The 15,491-nt window shown below is 39.6% G+C and overlaps 1 protein-coding gene across 4 annotated transcripts in view; it reads right to left on the bottom strand.

The window, feature by feature from the left end:
• LOC105471012 (olfactory receptor 5M3) overlaps positions 1–15,491 on the bottom strand; it is a 377,575-nt gene that overhangs the window by 303,249 nt on the left and 58,835 nt on the right. The gene's annotated exons all lie outside the window — the stretch shown is intronic.

Genomic DNA, 15,491 nt, shown 5'->3' with positions numbered 1-15,491 from the left:
GAGGACTGAAATGAGGTAATCAGGTATGGGTGCTTAGAGCAGTGCCTGGAAATCATAGGTATTAAATAAAATACTACTGGTACTATTAAGTTTTTTCAAGAGAGGAATTAAGCTATGCAACTTGCCCAAAGTCACATGACTAAAGGAAAAGGTGGAGGAGAGGTTCACACCTTTGTTGGCCAAGGCAGAAGAAGGCGGACGTTTACCAAGGTCAGCAGCCACACTTCCCACAGCCACCAGAGGCCCATTACAGAGGGAGGTCTAAAGAGATCTTAGATCACTGAAGATTTAGACGTCTTACTGGGTAAGGACCTCTTTGATAAATCTGGAGACGGTTAAAGTGAAGACATCCTCACCACAAAAAAATGCACACATGTGAAATGATATAAACTTACAAAAAAAAGTCTAAGGTTTTTGGATCCCTGAGCATTGCCCACCCCATCCAAGGAGTCCTCTGGTAAGAAATTCTACCCTGGAGAACCCTGCCCAAATCCCACTCCCACACTGTACTCATTTAGAAAGAAAACTCCCGAAAGGTCGGGATAGTAGTTCTCGCTTCTGCTTCTGATTCATTAAACCTGGTGTAGGATGCAGGGATATAAATTTTTAATAAGGCTTTCTGAGAGATTCTGATGCAAGGAGCCACTATACTCTGAAAATCACAGCTTAATGGAACTTGCTCAAAGTTACCCAGGTAAAGGAGACCAAGACAGGATTGGCCTTAAGAAATGGCTCTGCCTGCAGAGTCCAAACTCCAGTGAGTGAGTTCTCTTTCCACTTTGTGCACAACCTAAAAATATTTTCAAATAAATTAAATTTTTAAAACTTTTCAAAATTGCTCCATAAAGAAAGAAATTCCACATAGAGAAAACTAGAAGAGAACATGTCAGGATATTAGTAATAGAGTCTCTGGGAAAACAGAATTATAACTATCTTTTCACTTTTATATGCTTTTTTATATTTTCTGATTTTCATACAATAAATATATATTCTATGTAAGACATCTTTGAAGGTAAATCTTATGCTTAATATTTATTTTTATATTTTAGTTTCATGGACATTGTCTTTAGAACATTAACCCACTTAATTTCTATTTTTCCTGGCTCCTTACTCTTAAGAAAGGAGATAAGTAGGGGAAATTAAATAAATTTACTTGAAAGTGAACCAAAGTAAAGATAGGAAGGAAAAATGTGCTTGATTAGCCACTCTGTGAAGAATTACAGAGACAGACCTAGAATTTCTGAACTACTCTATCACCCTTGAAGAGAAAAAAAAAAATGAAGAATACAGCCTTGGATGACGTAATAAAGCGTATGTTTTCAAATCATTGGTGCTTTTATAAAAATGCCATTAGGAAGAAGGTCAGGAAGACAGAAAAACGCCTGCATCCTGGGAGTGTGATAACAAAAGAATGATGATCAAGCCTTACATCTGTCTAGCACTTACCACTTTTCCAAGCCCATTTATAATAATTAGCAATTGGAAAGAACCCAAATGGGCAACAATAAGGGAATGGCTAAACAAACAGTGGTCGATTAACTCAGATGGAATACTTCATAAAGAGAGACAATGGTGAGCTTGCAGACTGAGCTGATACTGGAAATGTCTATATGACCTCATGTTAACTAAGAAAAAAAAGAAACACAAAATAGTGCCCTGGGGACTTCAACAAGGCATTTTAAAAGGTCTATCACATTAGCTTCTTAGACAAGATGGAGAAATAAGAACTGCATTGTTTATTAGAGAAAAGAGCTGACATCAAATTCTGGCTCTTCCAGAAACTAGCTAAATAGCATTAGAGAGGTTAGGGGCAATTCCCTTTTTATATACATAATGCATTTCTGACTTCAAAATTTTTTTAGAAAGCCTGAGTTAGGAAATTACATGTCACAGGATTTTTCAAAGACAAAAAAAAAAAAAAATGTGAGACCTCTAATACATCTTGCCTTTTTGAGACAATCTTTTTGGATTTGCTTCTAGCAATGTATTTAATTTTTAATTTGACTCTTTTCTTTCCAGTTGAAACCAAAGTATAAAAGCTTTAAGTCCAAAGAGAATTCACCACTTTTGGCATTTCCAGTAAGTTTTATTTAAGTCTCAGTTTGCATTGAGTATTATTAAAATATTAAGTCCATTATCACCAATGTTAGAGCTTACGTTTTTTTCAGCTCCTACACAAATCCAGTAAACCCCGAGTCGGGCATTGTGTTCAGAGCTTTTGCAACAGCAGTCCTGGCCTTGTTCCGCAGAACATTTCTGTGTCACAGATCCAGTAAATAATAAAGCTAAATGTATGCAAAAGCTCTGAACACAATGCCTGAAACATAATTTGTTCTCAATTGAGGTTTACTAAATTCTATTTTGGATGCTAGCATGTAGATTAATATCAACAAATAATGGCGCACACAGAATACTGCTTTACAAGTTGAACAGTGTTTACCTAGCAGGAGACTTCTGCTAACAAGCAGCAAGGATCCTGGCTTTGCTTGCCATAGGATTTTTAGCCCTGCCTCAAGAGAGTTAGACCATCAAATTTGTGAGTGACAAAAAGCCAAGAAGGGGAGCAAATATTTTAGAACATAAAATAAACATCTAGGATAATTTGGTCAAGTCCTGAGTTATGGTTTAAACATACCAGGATGAAAGTGAATGCAAGGAGCTGGGTGTGGTGGCGCACACTTGTCCCAGGTATTCAGGAGGCTGAAGCAAGAGGATCCCTTGAGCCCCAGAGTTCATGGCCAGCCTTGGCGATATAATTAGACCTGATCTCTTAAAAAGAAAAAAAAAGAAGGAGCAGGAGCAGGAGCAGGAGGAGGAGGAGGAGGAGGAGAAGGAGAAGGAGAAGGAGGAGGAGGAGGAGGAGAAGGAGAAGGAGAAGGAGAAGGAGAAGGAGAAGGAGAAGGAGGAGAAGGAGAAAAAGGTATTATAGGGAAATATAAAACCTTCCACTTAGATCCCAAAGACTGATCTCCCAAAAACAAGTTGGAGAATAGATAACTTACTCTAGTACGTATGGAAGGGATTCAGGGAATTTGTTTAGCAGAAAGTCTACCGTGAGTCTATATTATAATTTGAATACACAAAATGCTAATAAGACCCAGGTATTTAAAATTAGGGGCAAGGACATATTAAGAGTTTGAGTTTAGTTTTTTTAAGCTTTAGTTCTTTTAAGGACTTAGGGGAATAGGGTATGTGTTTGGAAGAGAGTGGCCAGGATGATTACTGAGAGGACTCTCAACCTAGTCATCTACAGAATTTTTGAGGGATCTGGTCAAAAAAAGTCACTGGGGTATATGATCACCTATTTCAAATGCTTCTAACAATGGACAAAGAAGTAACATTTATTGTGTAAGCCATCAGGTAGATTCAAAGGGTAGAAGGTGACGTAAGATGACAATACATAGAGAATTTCTAATCATCAGAACTTCCCAGAGATGAATCACATTTGGTAGATAATAAGTTCACCTTCAATGGAGGTGTTCCAGCATAAACCATAGAATCGCCTGACAGAAAGTAGTAGGAAGTTCATAAGCACACAGTGATGGGAAAGCAGATGCCCCTTGAGATCCCTTTTAGTCTCTTTCTGTATCCTATTCTAGTGTCTATGCCACTTTCAATTCAAGTATGTGAAAATACGTGTGTGTAAGACTAAAAATGGGAGCATATATGGAAAGATACGAACAGTTGACAGGTAAATGCGCATTAGGTTCCTTCTTCATTTATTCATACTCCCTCATACCTCACACCATGTATGTCTGTGTTAATAATAATCTAGACCAAATAAAATGTAAATCAGAAAAAGTCATTTCTGAGAGCAAAGATTAAGGAACTATATTCAAAGGCAGATCACCATGGTTCTGTGCAGTTCTTAAGTGAATGACAAATTTGGCACTGAGCTTCCTGGTTGCCAAAGTGAAAAGACAAACTGTAATCAGTCACAAGATTCTCAAAGGTCAAGGGAATAAAACATTTCAGTTCTTCAGAGAAACAAAACTCCTGGCACTTAGCCCTGAAAGGAATTGCTCTTGTGGAGACACTGACCACTGTCAAAGACAGCGTCCTTAACCTAAATCCCTGGAGCATATACAATAGTGTGGGCCTTAAAGCTGTTTCTTGATGGTGCCTCTGGAAGAAACCTCAGGCTGTGACCCTGGAGCACACTGTGGTTAAAACACTTCTCTCAAGGTGGAAAAAATGACATTTGAATCCTTTATAATCTAGGTAGACCTAAAAATTAATACCTAAAATATATTTTTTTAATTAAGTAGATGACATAAGTTCACACAATCCTTTATGAACATTATTCCTCTGAACCAGAGAGTTTGAGCTTATACTCTGTGATAGGGACTTATCCTCCTTAAGTTGATAAGTATTTTCCTTTTTATTTAACTTTTTTCCTTTAATTTTCCTTTTTATTTAGATCATTTCCTTTTCCTCCATATTATACAGGGCCCCTCTCTGTCTCCAGGGCTGTTCCCCTACTCCAGACTCTCACCTACTGTCTCTGTATACAGCTCTCTTTTCCCTTCGTGGTGCGAGGCAGTTTGTGTGACATGTATCCTCCCACTGGGAACTAAATTAAGACATCATAGTCTTGTCACATCAGGCACCTAATAATCACTAGTTGTTTGCTGGCACTGTTCATTTGGGATGAATTCAAAATTCTGATCTTGAAAGAAAGCTGCCAGTTTCCATTAACAGTGATTGTCAATTCAAAGATCTTGACCGGGAGCTAAGAATAAAAAGCTAATAGAACAAATGACTAATGGGACTTGAACACACCTTCCACGGTAGGAGAGCTAACCGAGCATAGGACTGCCTGGAGATTGGGTGGCCATGTGGCTGAGTTCTTGACGGTGGAATGTGAGTGGAAGTTATGCATGCCCTCTGTGCCCTTAAGACAACAGACATCCATCCCTCCTGAGCACCACAGCCACCCAGCCTCTAAGATGCCAGACAGCCTCGAAGGTGTTCTCCAGCTGGCCTGAACCACCACAGGGAGCAGAGTTCAACAACCCACCCTGAAGAGAAAATGAGCCATTGCATTTTGGGGTCTCCTTGTCATAGCAGTTTAACTTCCCTACCCTCCACATGATTCCAACTGGATAATTCCAAGCTGGCTAGGGACCCATGCCAGCTCAGAAGGGCTGGATTGGTGACCAACTTCATCACATATAATCACTTACTTTATTTGAGAAACCAATACTTTCGGAGACTCTCTTCATACTAAAAGTGTGCTCTCAACCTTTAATCTTGAGTTTTCTCTAAGTATGTACATGTGTGTTTTCCACAGATAAAATTTAGTTTGCACTTTTGATGAATCAAGGGTTGAATGCTCGCCTTCTTTATTAATCACAAAAAGTACAATAGTAATATTCCTATGAATCACAATCATTTCTACATGTTCTGTCACAATTTAGAGTGTTCTAGCACCTTATGCTTCCAAAAGTGTGGTATCAGGAATGGAAGATGAGATGTTTTTGGCAGGATACAACTTTTTTTAATTAAATAGCTAAATGGCATTTTAATGTATATTTAATGTGCCTTCTATTTGTGGCAAATGACTCTACCTCTCAATGAGGTAGTATATTTTTTCTTAAAATAAATTTATGAAAATAAAAAGTAAGACTGTTCAGAGAAAAACATGAGTAATAGACGAAATGAGAAAAGTTGTAAGGTGATACGCAAATGACTGAAACTTGAAAACTCAACAATAATTGCAAGATAGACTGAGGAGACATTATGATATTTACTTTACAGTGATGAAATTAATACTCTAAAAATGGCATTGGTCAACCACATCAATAGACTAATTAACTCAGTGAGATAAATAATACTAACAACTAAAAATTATAGGCACTTTTATCATTTACGAAATACTTTTTCACATTATCTCTTTTAATTTCACAATTGAATGTGTTGACATGTAATATTAAAGCTAATGGGAAATAACATAGAGTTCTATCTTTAAGAAGACTGAGCATGTATATGATATTTGTGTTATAGCATTAGTAAAGGAGAGCTCTCATGGGTCTACTCAAGTAAGACCTAGGCTTAGAATTTAGGTCAGTTGTTCATGTGGAACCCAGAACAGGCTACTTGTTCAATAGTCAACAGACACTGAACACCTAACATGTGAGAGGCACAGATCTAGGTACTTGGGATAAATCCGTACACAGAATAGCAAAGGTACTTGACCTCAGGGAGTTTACCTTCTAATGAAAGAGACTACTATGGTCTGAATATTGTGTCTCTCAAAATTCATACATTGAAACCTAATCCTCATTGTAATAGTATTAGAAGGTGGGAACTTTTGAGAAATAATTAGGTCATTAGGGCTCCACCTTCATGAGTGGGAATGGTGCCCTTATAAAAGAGACTGCAGAAAGCTAGCTAGCCTTTACACCATGTGAAGATGCAGTAAGAAAATACCTTTTATGAACGAGAAGACAGACCTCACCAGACACCGAGTCTATCAGCACGTTGATCTTGAACTTCCCAGCCTCCAGAACATTTCTTTGGTTTATAAGTTACCCAGTCTATGGTAATTTATGTAGCAACTTAAATGGACTCAGAAAGAGACATAAACCGGAGGTGACATTTGACAAAGACTTTAAAAAGGCAAGGGGATGAGCCAAAAGGGTGCCTGGGGAAAGGAGACTCCAGCAAGAGCGACTTACTTAGGGTTTCCTAAGGCCAGCATGTACCTGATGCGCTCAGGAAACTGCAAGGAGACCAGTATGATTGGAACAGATTGGGCAGGAAACTGCAAGGAGACCAGTATGATTGGAATAGATTGGGCAAGGGGGAAAGTAGCAGGAAGTGGGTTCAGAGAGGTGGAGGTAGGAGGTGCAAATCACACAGGGCCTTGTAGGCCATTGTTTAATAACCAGCTTTTACCCTAAGTGAAATGGAAAGCCATTGCAGGATTTTCAGCATATAGGTGACATGAACTCACTTATACTTTAAAGGATGACTCTGACTGCCCGTTAAAAATAGAATATGAGGCTGGGTGCAGTGACTCACACCTGTAATCCCAGCACTTTGGGAGGCCAAGATGGGCAGACCATGAGGTCAGGAACTCAAGAGCAGCCTGGCCAACATGGTGAAACACCATCTGTACTAAAAATACAAAAATTAGCCAGGCGTTGTGGCAGGCACCTGTAATCCCAGCTACTCGGGAGGCTGAGGCAGGAGAATTGCTTGAACCCGGGAGGCAGAGGTTTCAGTGAGCCGAGATCACGCCACCGCACTGCAGCCTGGGCAACAGAGCGAGACTCCATCTTGGAAAAATAAATAGAATATGGGGGATACAGGGATACCTTTTAGGAAACTATTGCAATAATCCAGGTTAGAGATTATGGTAACTAGGACTACATCCATAGCAGTAGATGTGAGAAGTAGCTGGACTCTGGATATACGCTAAGGGTAGAGCCATGGGAATTCCTAACAGACTAAATATAAAGTGTGAGAGAGAGGGGGGAGTCAAGGATGACTCAAAGTTTTTAGCTTAACAATTGGAAGAATAGAGTAGCAATACCTGAGCTGGGAAAGACTATAAATAGAGCAGGTTTGGGGATTAAGATCAGGCTTTAATTTTTTATTTGTATACATATTTACCATTTCTAGTGTTCTAAACTTCTTTGTGTAGAGCCATACTTTTTACTTGTATTATATTTTTTCTGCCTGAAGGAATTCAGGCATTAAAGGAATTCCTTTTAATTTTCCTGTATGACATTTCTTGTCACACAGGACTGCTAGTAATGAACTCTTTCAGCTTGTCTTTCAAATTTGTTATATTTTGCTTTACTTTTTGAAAGATATGTTCCCTGGGCATAGGATTCTAATTCAGCAGTTTTTTTCTTTCAGTATTTTAAAGGTATCATTCTGTGTCTTCTGGCTTCCATTGTTTCCAATGAGAAGTCAGCTGTAATTCTCAGCATACAATGTCTCTTAAAAAAAAAAATCTATGGTTGCTTTTAAGAATTGGTCTTTATCACTGGCTTTGAGCTACTTGATGATGTGACCTGACGGTCATTTTCTTAGTCTTTCTATTCCTTAGAGTTTGTATAGCTTCTTAAGTGTGTAGGCTTATAGTTTGCATCAAATTAAAACATTTTCCCACCATTATTTCTTCCAATTATGTTTTGGTTCCCTTTCTCTCTCCTTTCTTTTGAGGACTCAAACTACACATATATTAACCTGGTTCAAATTGTCCCAAAGTTCACTGATGCGCTGTCATTTGTTTTCAATCATTTTTCTCTGTGTGTTTCATGTTGGGCAGTTTCTATTGCTATGTCTTCATAGCAATAGAAAAATTTAAAAATTTCTTCTTTACTGGACAGGTGCAGTGGCTCACACCTGTAATCCCAGCATTTTGGGAGGCTGAGGCAGGTGGATCATTTGAGGCCAGGAGTTCAAGAACAGCCTGGCCAACATGGAAAAACACTGTCTTTACTGAAAATAAAAAAATTAGCTGGGCATGGTGGTGCATACCTGTAATCCCAGCTATGTGAGTAACTGAAGCACAAGAATTGCTTGAACCAGGGAGGTAGAGGTTGCAGTAAGCTGAGATTGCACCACTGCACTCCATCCTGGGCAACAGAGTGAGACTCAATCAATCAATAAATAATTTTTTTTTTTTTTTTTTTTTTTTTTGAGACAGAGTCTCGCTCTGTCGCCCAGGCTGGAGGGCAGTGGCAGGATCTCAGCTCACTGCAAGCTCCGCCTCCCGGGTTTACGTCATTCTCCTGCCTCAGCCTTCTGAGTAGCTGGGACTACAGGCGCCCGCCACCTCGCCCGGCTAGTTTTTTTTGTTTTTTTTTTTTTGTATTTTTTAGTAGAGACGGGGTTTCACCATATTAGCCAGGATGGTCTCCATCTCCTGACCTCGTGATCCGCCCATCTCGGCCTCCCAAGTGCTGGGATTACAGGTTCGAGCCACCGCGCCCGGCCATAAAATTTTAAAAATAAAAATTTCTTCTTTAGTGCCTAATCATCTCTTAATCACATCTAACATATTTTTCACCTCAGACATTGTATTTTTCACCTGTAAAGGTTAGATTTGGGTTGAATGAAAAAGACTGTGTCTTTCCTTGGCATATACTGCTTCCTCTATTTTCTTGAATTTATGGTGTTTAGTTCTAATAACTGTTATATAGTCCTTGTCTAATAATTATGTCATCTATTCATTTCTGGGCCTATTTCTGTTGATATTTTTCCTGTTATGGGTCATATTTCCTGCTTTTTATATGTATTTATGTTATGTTATTTATTTGTTTATTGGCATGCCTGGTAATTTTGATTGGATGCCAGGCTTTGTGAATTTTAGCTTTTTGAGTGATGGATATTTCTACACTCTTTTAAATATTTTTGAGTTTTGTTTGAAGAGGCAGTTAAATTACTCAGAATGTGTTTAATCCTGTTGGGGCTTGCTTTTAAGTTTTGTTCAGTGGGACTAATGTAGCCTTTACACTGGAGCTAATATTAACTTATTACTGAGGCAATACCCTTCTGAATGTTTTTCCCATTACCCCATCTATTACAAAGTTTTCCCACTCTGGCTGGTGGAAACATGAACTATTCCTGGTCTTAACTGGGCTTCTAAGATTGTTCTGCCCACTCCTTTCCAAAGGTTCTTTCCAAGACCTCAGGTAGTTTCTTCACATGCATGTGTTCATCAATACTCAGTTGAAAACACAGGAGAATCTACCGATTTCCAAAGGTCTCTCCCTCTGTGTGCGTGTGTACATGTGTGTGCACACCCATGCAACTTCTCTCTGTGCGGCTCTCTCTTCTCCAGTACTCTGTTTTGTTCACTCTAGCCACCCTGGGATCCCTAAATTCTTAACTGTGTCCTCAACTCAGGAAGATCACAGTTCTGTTTGAATTCTCCATTCCTGGTGCCATGCCCTGGAAACTCTCTGCAGGCATTAATTTGAGACAATCAGAAGGGTCACCTCACCCATTTCTCTTCTCTTAGGGATCATTGTCCTATGCTGCCTAGTGTCCAATATCTGAAAACCAGTGCTTCTTATGTTGAGTTATTTGCTTCAGTTGTCCAAAGCGGGACGGTCAATCCAGTTGCTGTTACTCCAAAGTTCAGTTTTTAACATGTTGAGTGTGAAATGTCTATTAGATATGAAAGTGGAGGTAGGGGGCCTACTAAAACAACTCTAACTAGGCCCTAACTCCAGAATTTCTGGTTCAGTAGCTCTGGTGCAAGGCCTAAAACTTTGTATTTCTGACAAGTTCCCAGGTAATGCTGGTCAGGGACCATACTTTGAGAACACCGGCATACTGCAGCTTTGCCCCACGATGTGAATAATGGTTTTTTAAAATATAAAACAAAAATCAGAGTTACTTCTCTGCTAATAATCTTGGATAGATCAAGAGATCTGTAATCTTCAGGATTGGGCTGACCCTGGCCCGTCTTTCCAGCATCCTTTCCCCTCCTTCCTGAACTCCCTGTGCTGGGCTATTCACACAGTACCCTGGCTTTGCCAGGTTCTCCTGGCCTCCCCTGATATCTTTACACGTGCTGTGACCTCATTCTGGAAGGTTCTCCTTCTACCATGTTCGGCACAGTCCAAGTCAACATTCACCAGCTTTGGCATCTCTCTCTTTGTGGGACCTTTCCTGGCACTAGGCAGAATTAGGTCTCCCTCTTCTATCTCCCATCACTGTGTTAGCACTAAGGGGAGTTTCCTAATAACTGTCTTCTTGTCAATCTTCCTCATGATATTTGGACCTCCTTTAGGTGAGGGCTTTTTAAATTATTCTTAATTTACTTCCTTTACTTTGCTCCTAACTGAATGGTAAAGATCTCTAGAGACTTTTTTTAACTTGCAGGAACACTGTTAGTTGTCCCAATAGTTGGGGGGAGACTACCAGTATTTAGGGAGCAGGAATTACGAAAGCCATGGCATGGTATCTCACAGGTAAGAATAGTCAACATCAACCATGATTTTCAAATATCCCTTTAGATACTATGTAAGTGAAAACCTTGTTTATCATTAACTGAACATAGAACCTAACTCTGTGTTAGAAAAAAACAAAGTATTTTTGCACAATTTTAACATACAATGGATTACCTGAATTGCAACTACCACATAAATAGAGGCAAGGTCAGACTGTTTTGCTGGGAAATTTAACCAGAAACTTTTACCATTTGGAGAAATCACATAACCAAAAGCAACACTCTCATGGTAGTTGAGTCTTTAATACCTGGAAATCATCATGTCAATCTGCATTTGTAGCTGATACATTCATGATAACATGCAGATGCAAACATCTAACTATTTTATCATGTCTTCTACAACAGCTGCACTTAGCATTTAAATGTTAAATACTTATTTTTTAAGTTGTTTTCCTTTTACCTTTACTTTTCTTTAGAGTTAGAATGATATATTGATTATCTCTTAAAAGTACATTTGTAGGTATGTTGTGTTATCTGTAAATTTTATTTCAGGATGGTAGTTAATTATAAATTGTTATGGAGGGAGTCGGTTGGTATGACAAAGCTGTCATTCTATAAAATAAAATCTATAAAATAAAATCCAGATTCTCCACTTGAAATCTTTCATGATTTTGTTCTAGAGCATTTTTCCAATCTCCATTCCAACCTTCTCCCACCTTCCCTTCTCCAGCCACTTGGAGTTTCCACCTTCTCTTGTGCACACCATGTTCTCACTCTTTGCACATCTGGACTTCCTCAATCTGGAGTTTTCTTGTCCCCTTCTATTGACTTCCCACTGGGTTTTTTTAAAGCCCTGCTCAACGTAATTGCTAGTTTGCCTGCCCTCCTCTCACACCAGTCTATAGTCTCCTCAAGGATAGTATGTTGGCTGAAAGCTTTGGCTTTGATATAAGCAGCTGGGTTCAAATTCACCTCTGCAACACTCTAGTTGGGTGATCTTGACTTTGGGCAAGATAACTAACCTTGCTAAAGCTCAGTATTTTCTTTTACAACGTAAAGGCAATAATACTTACCTCTCGAGGAGTTTGAAAGAATTAAATGAAATACTGCCTATACAGCACCTAGCAGAGTACCTATCCCTTAGTAAACGCTCAATAAATAGTAATTATTGCCAGGCCGGGCGCGGTGGCTCAAGCCTGTAATCCCAGCACTTTGGGAGGCCGAGACGGGTGGATCACGAGGTCAGGAGATCGAGACCATCCTGGCTAACACGGTGAAACCCCGTCTCTACTAAAAAATACAAAAAACTAGCCGGGCGCAGTGGCGGGCGCCTGTAGTCCCAACTACTTGGGAGGCTGAGGCAGGAGAATGGTGTGAACCCGGGAGGCGGAGCTTGCAGTGAGCTGAGATCTGGCCACTGCACTCCAGCCTGGGCGGCAGAGCGAGACTCCGTCTCAAAAAAAAAAAAAAAAAAAGTAATTATTGCCATAGTTATTGTTCATTCCTTACATTTATCATATTACATAAAAATAGTGGATGGGTAATAAATGTTTGATGAATACATTCATTTGATTCTAATATACACTACTCATCTGAAAAAAGACCATTGGAGGCATACCTAACCTCAGAGAAAGTCGTTGAGTGAGATATTGGAGCAGAGTGTTTTCCTGAAGTGTCTTCAGTAGCATCGTGTGGACAATTATTCCAGCCAAGCTCAGCCTGTGCCTCTTGACAATTTATAATTAATCTGGATGACCCAGATCCCAGATGAAGGGAAATAGTCAGAAAAATAGAGATAGTTGCTCTTTTAGGCAAGCTTATGTTCCAGAATATAGATAATCCCTTTAAACAGGAATTTTTAGACTGTGTGGGAAGACATGCCTCATACTTTGCTCCAATTTAAAACAAGCACTGGGATTGGAGTGGAGCCAAGGACTCTGACATTAATGGAGGAAGAAATGAGAAGGCTCATTTCCCCATAGAAATAGACAGAGGGAGAAGTCGATGTTCTTTACATTGATAACAACCCAAAAGGAGAATTGAGAAAGGAGAGTGCATTCAATCACAAAAACAGCCAGAGATGTCCCTATCCCCATGCCCACTAGCAATTACCATGGCGAGATTCTGTCCTTCACCCCTATAGTTTTGCAATAGAACTGAAGTATATATTTGGATTGCAAGTTTTTTCACTCAATTACCTGGAACTGCCAACTGAAATTTGATGTTATTTAAATAACTTTTGTTTGATTTTGACCTGGAATTACAGAAACTTAAAAAGGTCAAATGTTATAGTTAAAAGAATGCTGAGGGATCATTTCTTTCTGTTACTGTCTTTATGTCTAAATGTCACCTAAGCAATATTTTCTGCAGTAACCACTACAAGTTTATTAAGAATGGATTTTGGGGAAAACCCATTTGGAAGCTGATTAATTTTTCAGATGTCCAATCTCAGCACTTCAGTTGATTGACAACACGTAGTGCAGTTGTCAAGTTACCCTGGACAAAAAGACCTCATGCAGGCAGTTTTGGTTTTCTATTAAAATGTAATTTATAACAGGTATTATTTAGCTGTGCTTTTTATTTGCAAAGCATAAAGGATTATAGTTGACCCTTGAACAGTACAAGTTTGAATTGCACCCGTCCACTTGTAAGCAGACCTTTTCCAATAAAATTTATACTTAATGTGCCTGCCCCTCCTGCCTCCCCTTCCCCCTTTCCACCTCTTCTGCCTCCTCTGAAACAGCAAGATCAACCCTTCCTCTTCTTCCTCCTCAGCCTACTCAACATGAAGACAATGAGGATGAAGAACTCTGTGATAATCCACTTCCACATAATGAATAGTAAATATATTTTCTCTGCCTTATGATTTTCCTAATAATATTTTCTTTTCTCTGGCTTACTTTATTGTAAGAATACAGTATATAATACATATAACATCCAAAATATGTGTTAATCAATTGTTTGTTACCAGTAAGGCTTCCAGTCAACAATTGGCTATTAGTAGTTACAATTTTAGGGATTGAAATTCATATGCATATTTTTGCCTAAACAGGGGTCAGCATTCCTAACCCTCACACTATTCAAGAGTCAACTGTATTTTGTGGCCGGGTTCTGTGGTTCACGCCTGTAATCCCAGCACTTTGAGAGGCCAATGTGGGTGGATCACTTGAGGTCAGGAGTTCAAGACCATCCTGGCTAACATGGTGAAACCCCGTCTCTATTACAAATACAAAAGTCAGCCAGGCATGGTGGTGCATGCCTGTAGTCTCAGCTACTTGGAAGGCTGAATCACTTGAACCTGTGAGGCAGAGGTTGCAGTGAGCCAAGGTTGTGCCACTGTACTCCATCCAGCCTGGGTGACAGAGCAAATCTCTGTCTCAAAAAAAAAAAAAAACTCATGTTAAAAAACAAGAGTCAACTGTATTTTGCTTAATGCAAATACCTAAATGTCAAGTGGCTTCGCATCTCAGTAGACTCAACTGGGATCCATGATTAATAAATTAATTATTTGTTTTCTTATTTACTCTTAGGGAAAGGCTTTCTCTCTCATATGTTGATACTTTGGATCTGTTCACATTCCACTTGCTGCTTCTCCTTGAATAGCTGAAGAAGTAAACTCAAACTAAGTTTGTATATTGAAGTCTTAAAATATAAAGTCCTAAACTAAAACCAACCACAGTACTTCTTGGCCTCGTGAGTCTTCCAATCCCTTCATAATCTGATCCCTCTTCATCTCTCCAGCTTCACTTCCCATCCTTTTCTAGTGATATGATATTCCTCTGAGTTGCTCAAACATGCCTTGCTTTCTCATTTCCAGCCTTCATATAGGCTGTATTCATTGCCTGGGACAGTTGTCTTCCCATTAATGCTCACTGCTCCAGTTTAGATTTAAACCTCACTTCTTCCTGAAGGTCTTCTCTAAACCCTAGGCAGGTTAAGATGTCACTGCAATGTATCCTCATAGCACTCCACTTAGGGAGTTATCTGTTTTTTCCACTGGACAATAAGATTTACAATATCTATCTCAGCCACCAGGAATATGCATGACATGTGCTCAATAAACATTAGCTGAATACATGTATTGATGAATGCATCAGCTGTTTCAATCACCTTCACGTGTTAAGACAATATTTCCTTTCCTATATGAATTGACCAAGTTCTTTTTTTTTTTTTTTAGGCGGAGTCTCGCTCTGTCGCCCAGGCTGGAGTGCAGTGGCCAGATCTCAGCTCACTGCAAGCTCCGCCTCCTGGGTTTACGCCATTCTCCTGCCTCAGCCTCCCGAGTAGCTGGGACTACAGGCGCCCGCCACCTCGCCCGGCTAGTTTTTTTGTATTTTTAGTAGAGACGGGGTTTCACCGTGTTAGCCAGGATGGTCTCGATCTCCTGACCTCGTGATCCACCCGTCTCAGCCTCCCAAAGTGCTGGGATTACAGGCTTGAGCCACCGCGCCCGGCCGAATTGACCAAGTTCTAATGAGCTTAAGAGATTTGTCCAACACCGCTATAGCATTTTGGCATCAGAACTGTTACTCAAGCCTCCCACTCCCAGTAAAGTGCTATTTGTATTATTATA

Source organism: Macaca nemestrina, chromosome 12 (genome assembly GCF_043159975.1).
Source record: "Macaca nemestrina isolate mMacNem1 chromosome 12, mMacNem.hap1, whole genome shotgun sequence".
NCBI lineage: Eukaryota > Metazoa > Chordata > Mammalia > Primates > Cercopithecidae > Macaca > Macaca nemestrina.
This window is presented reverse-complemented; position numbering and strand designations above follow the sequence as displayed.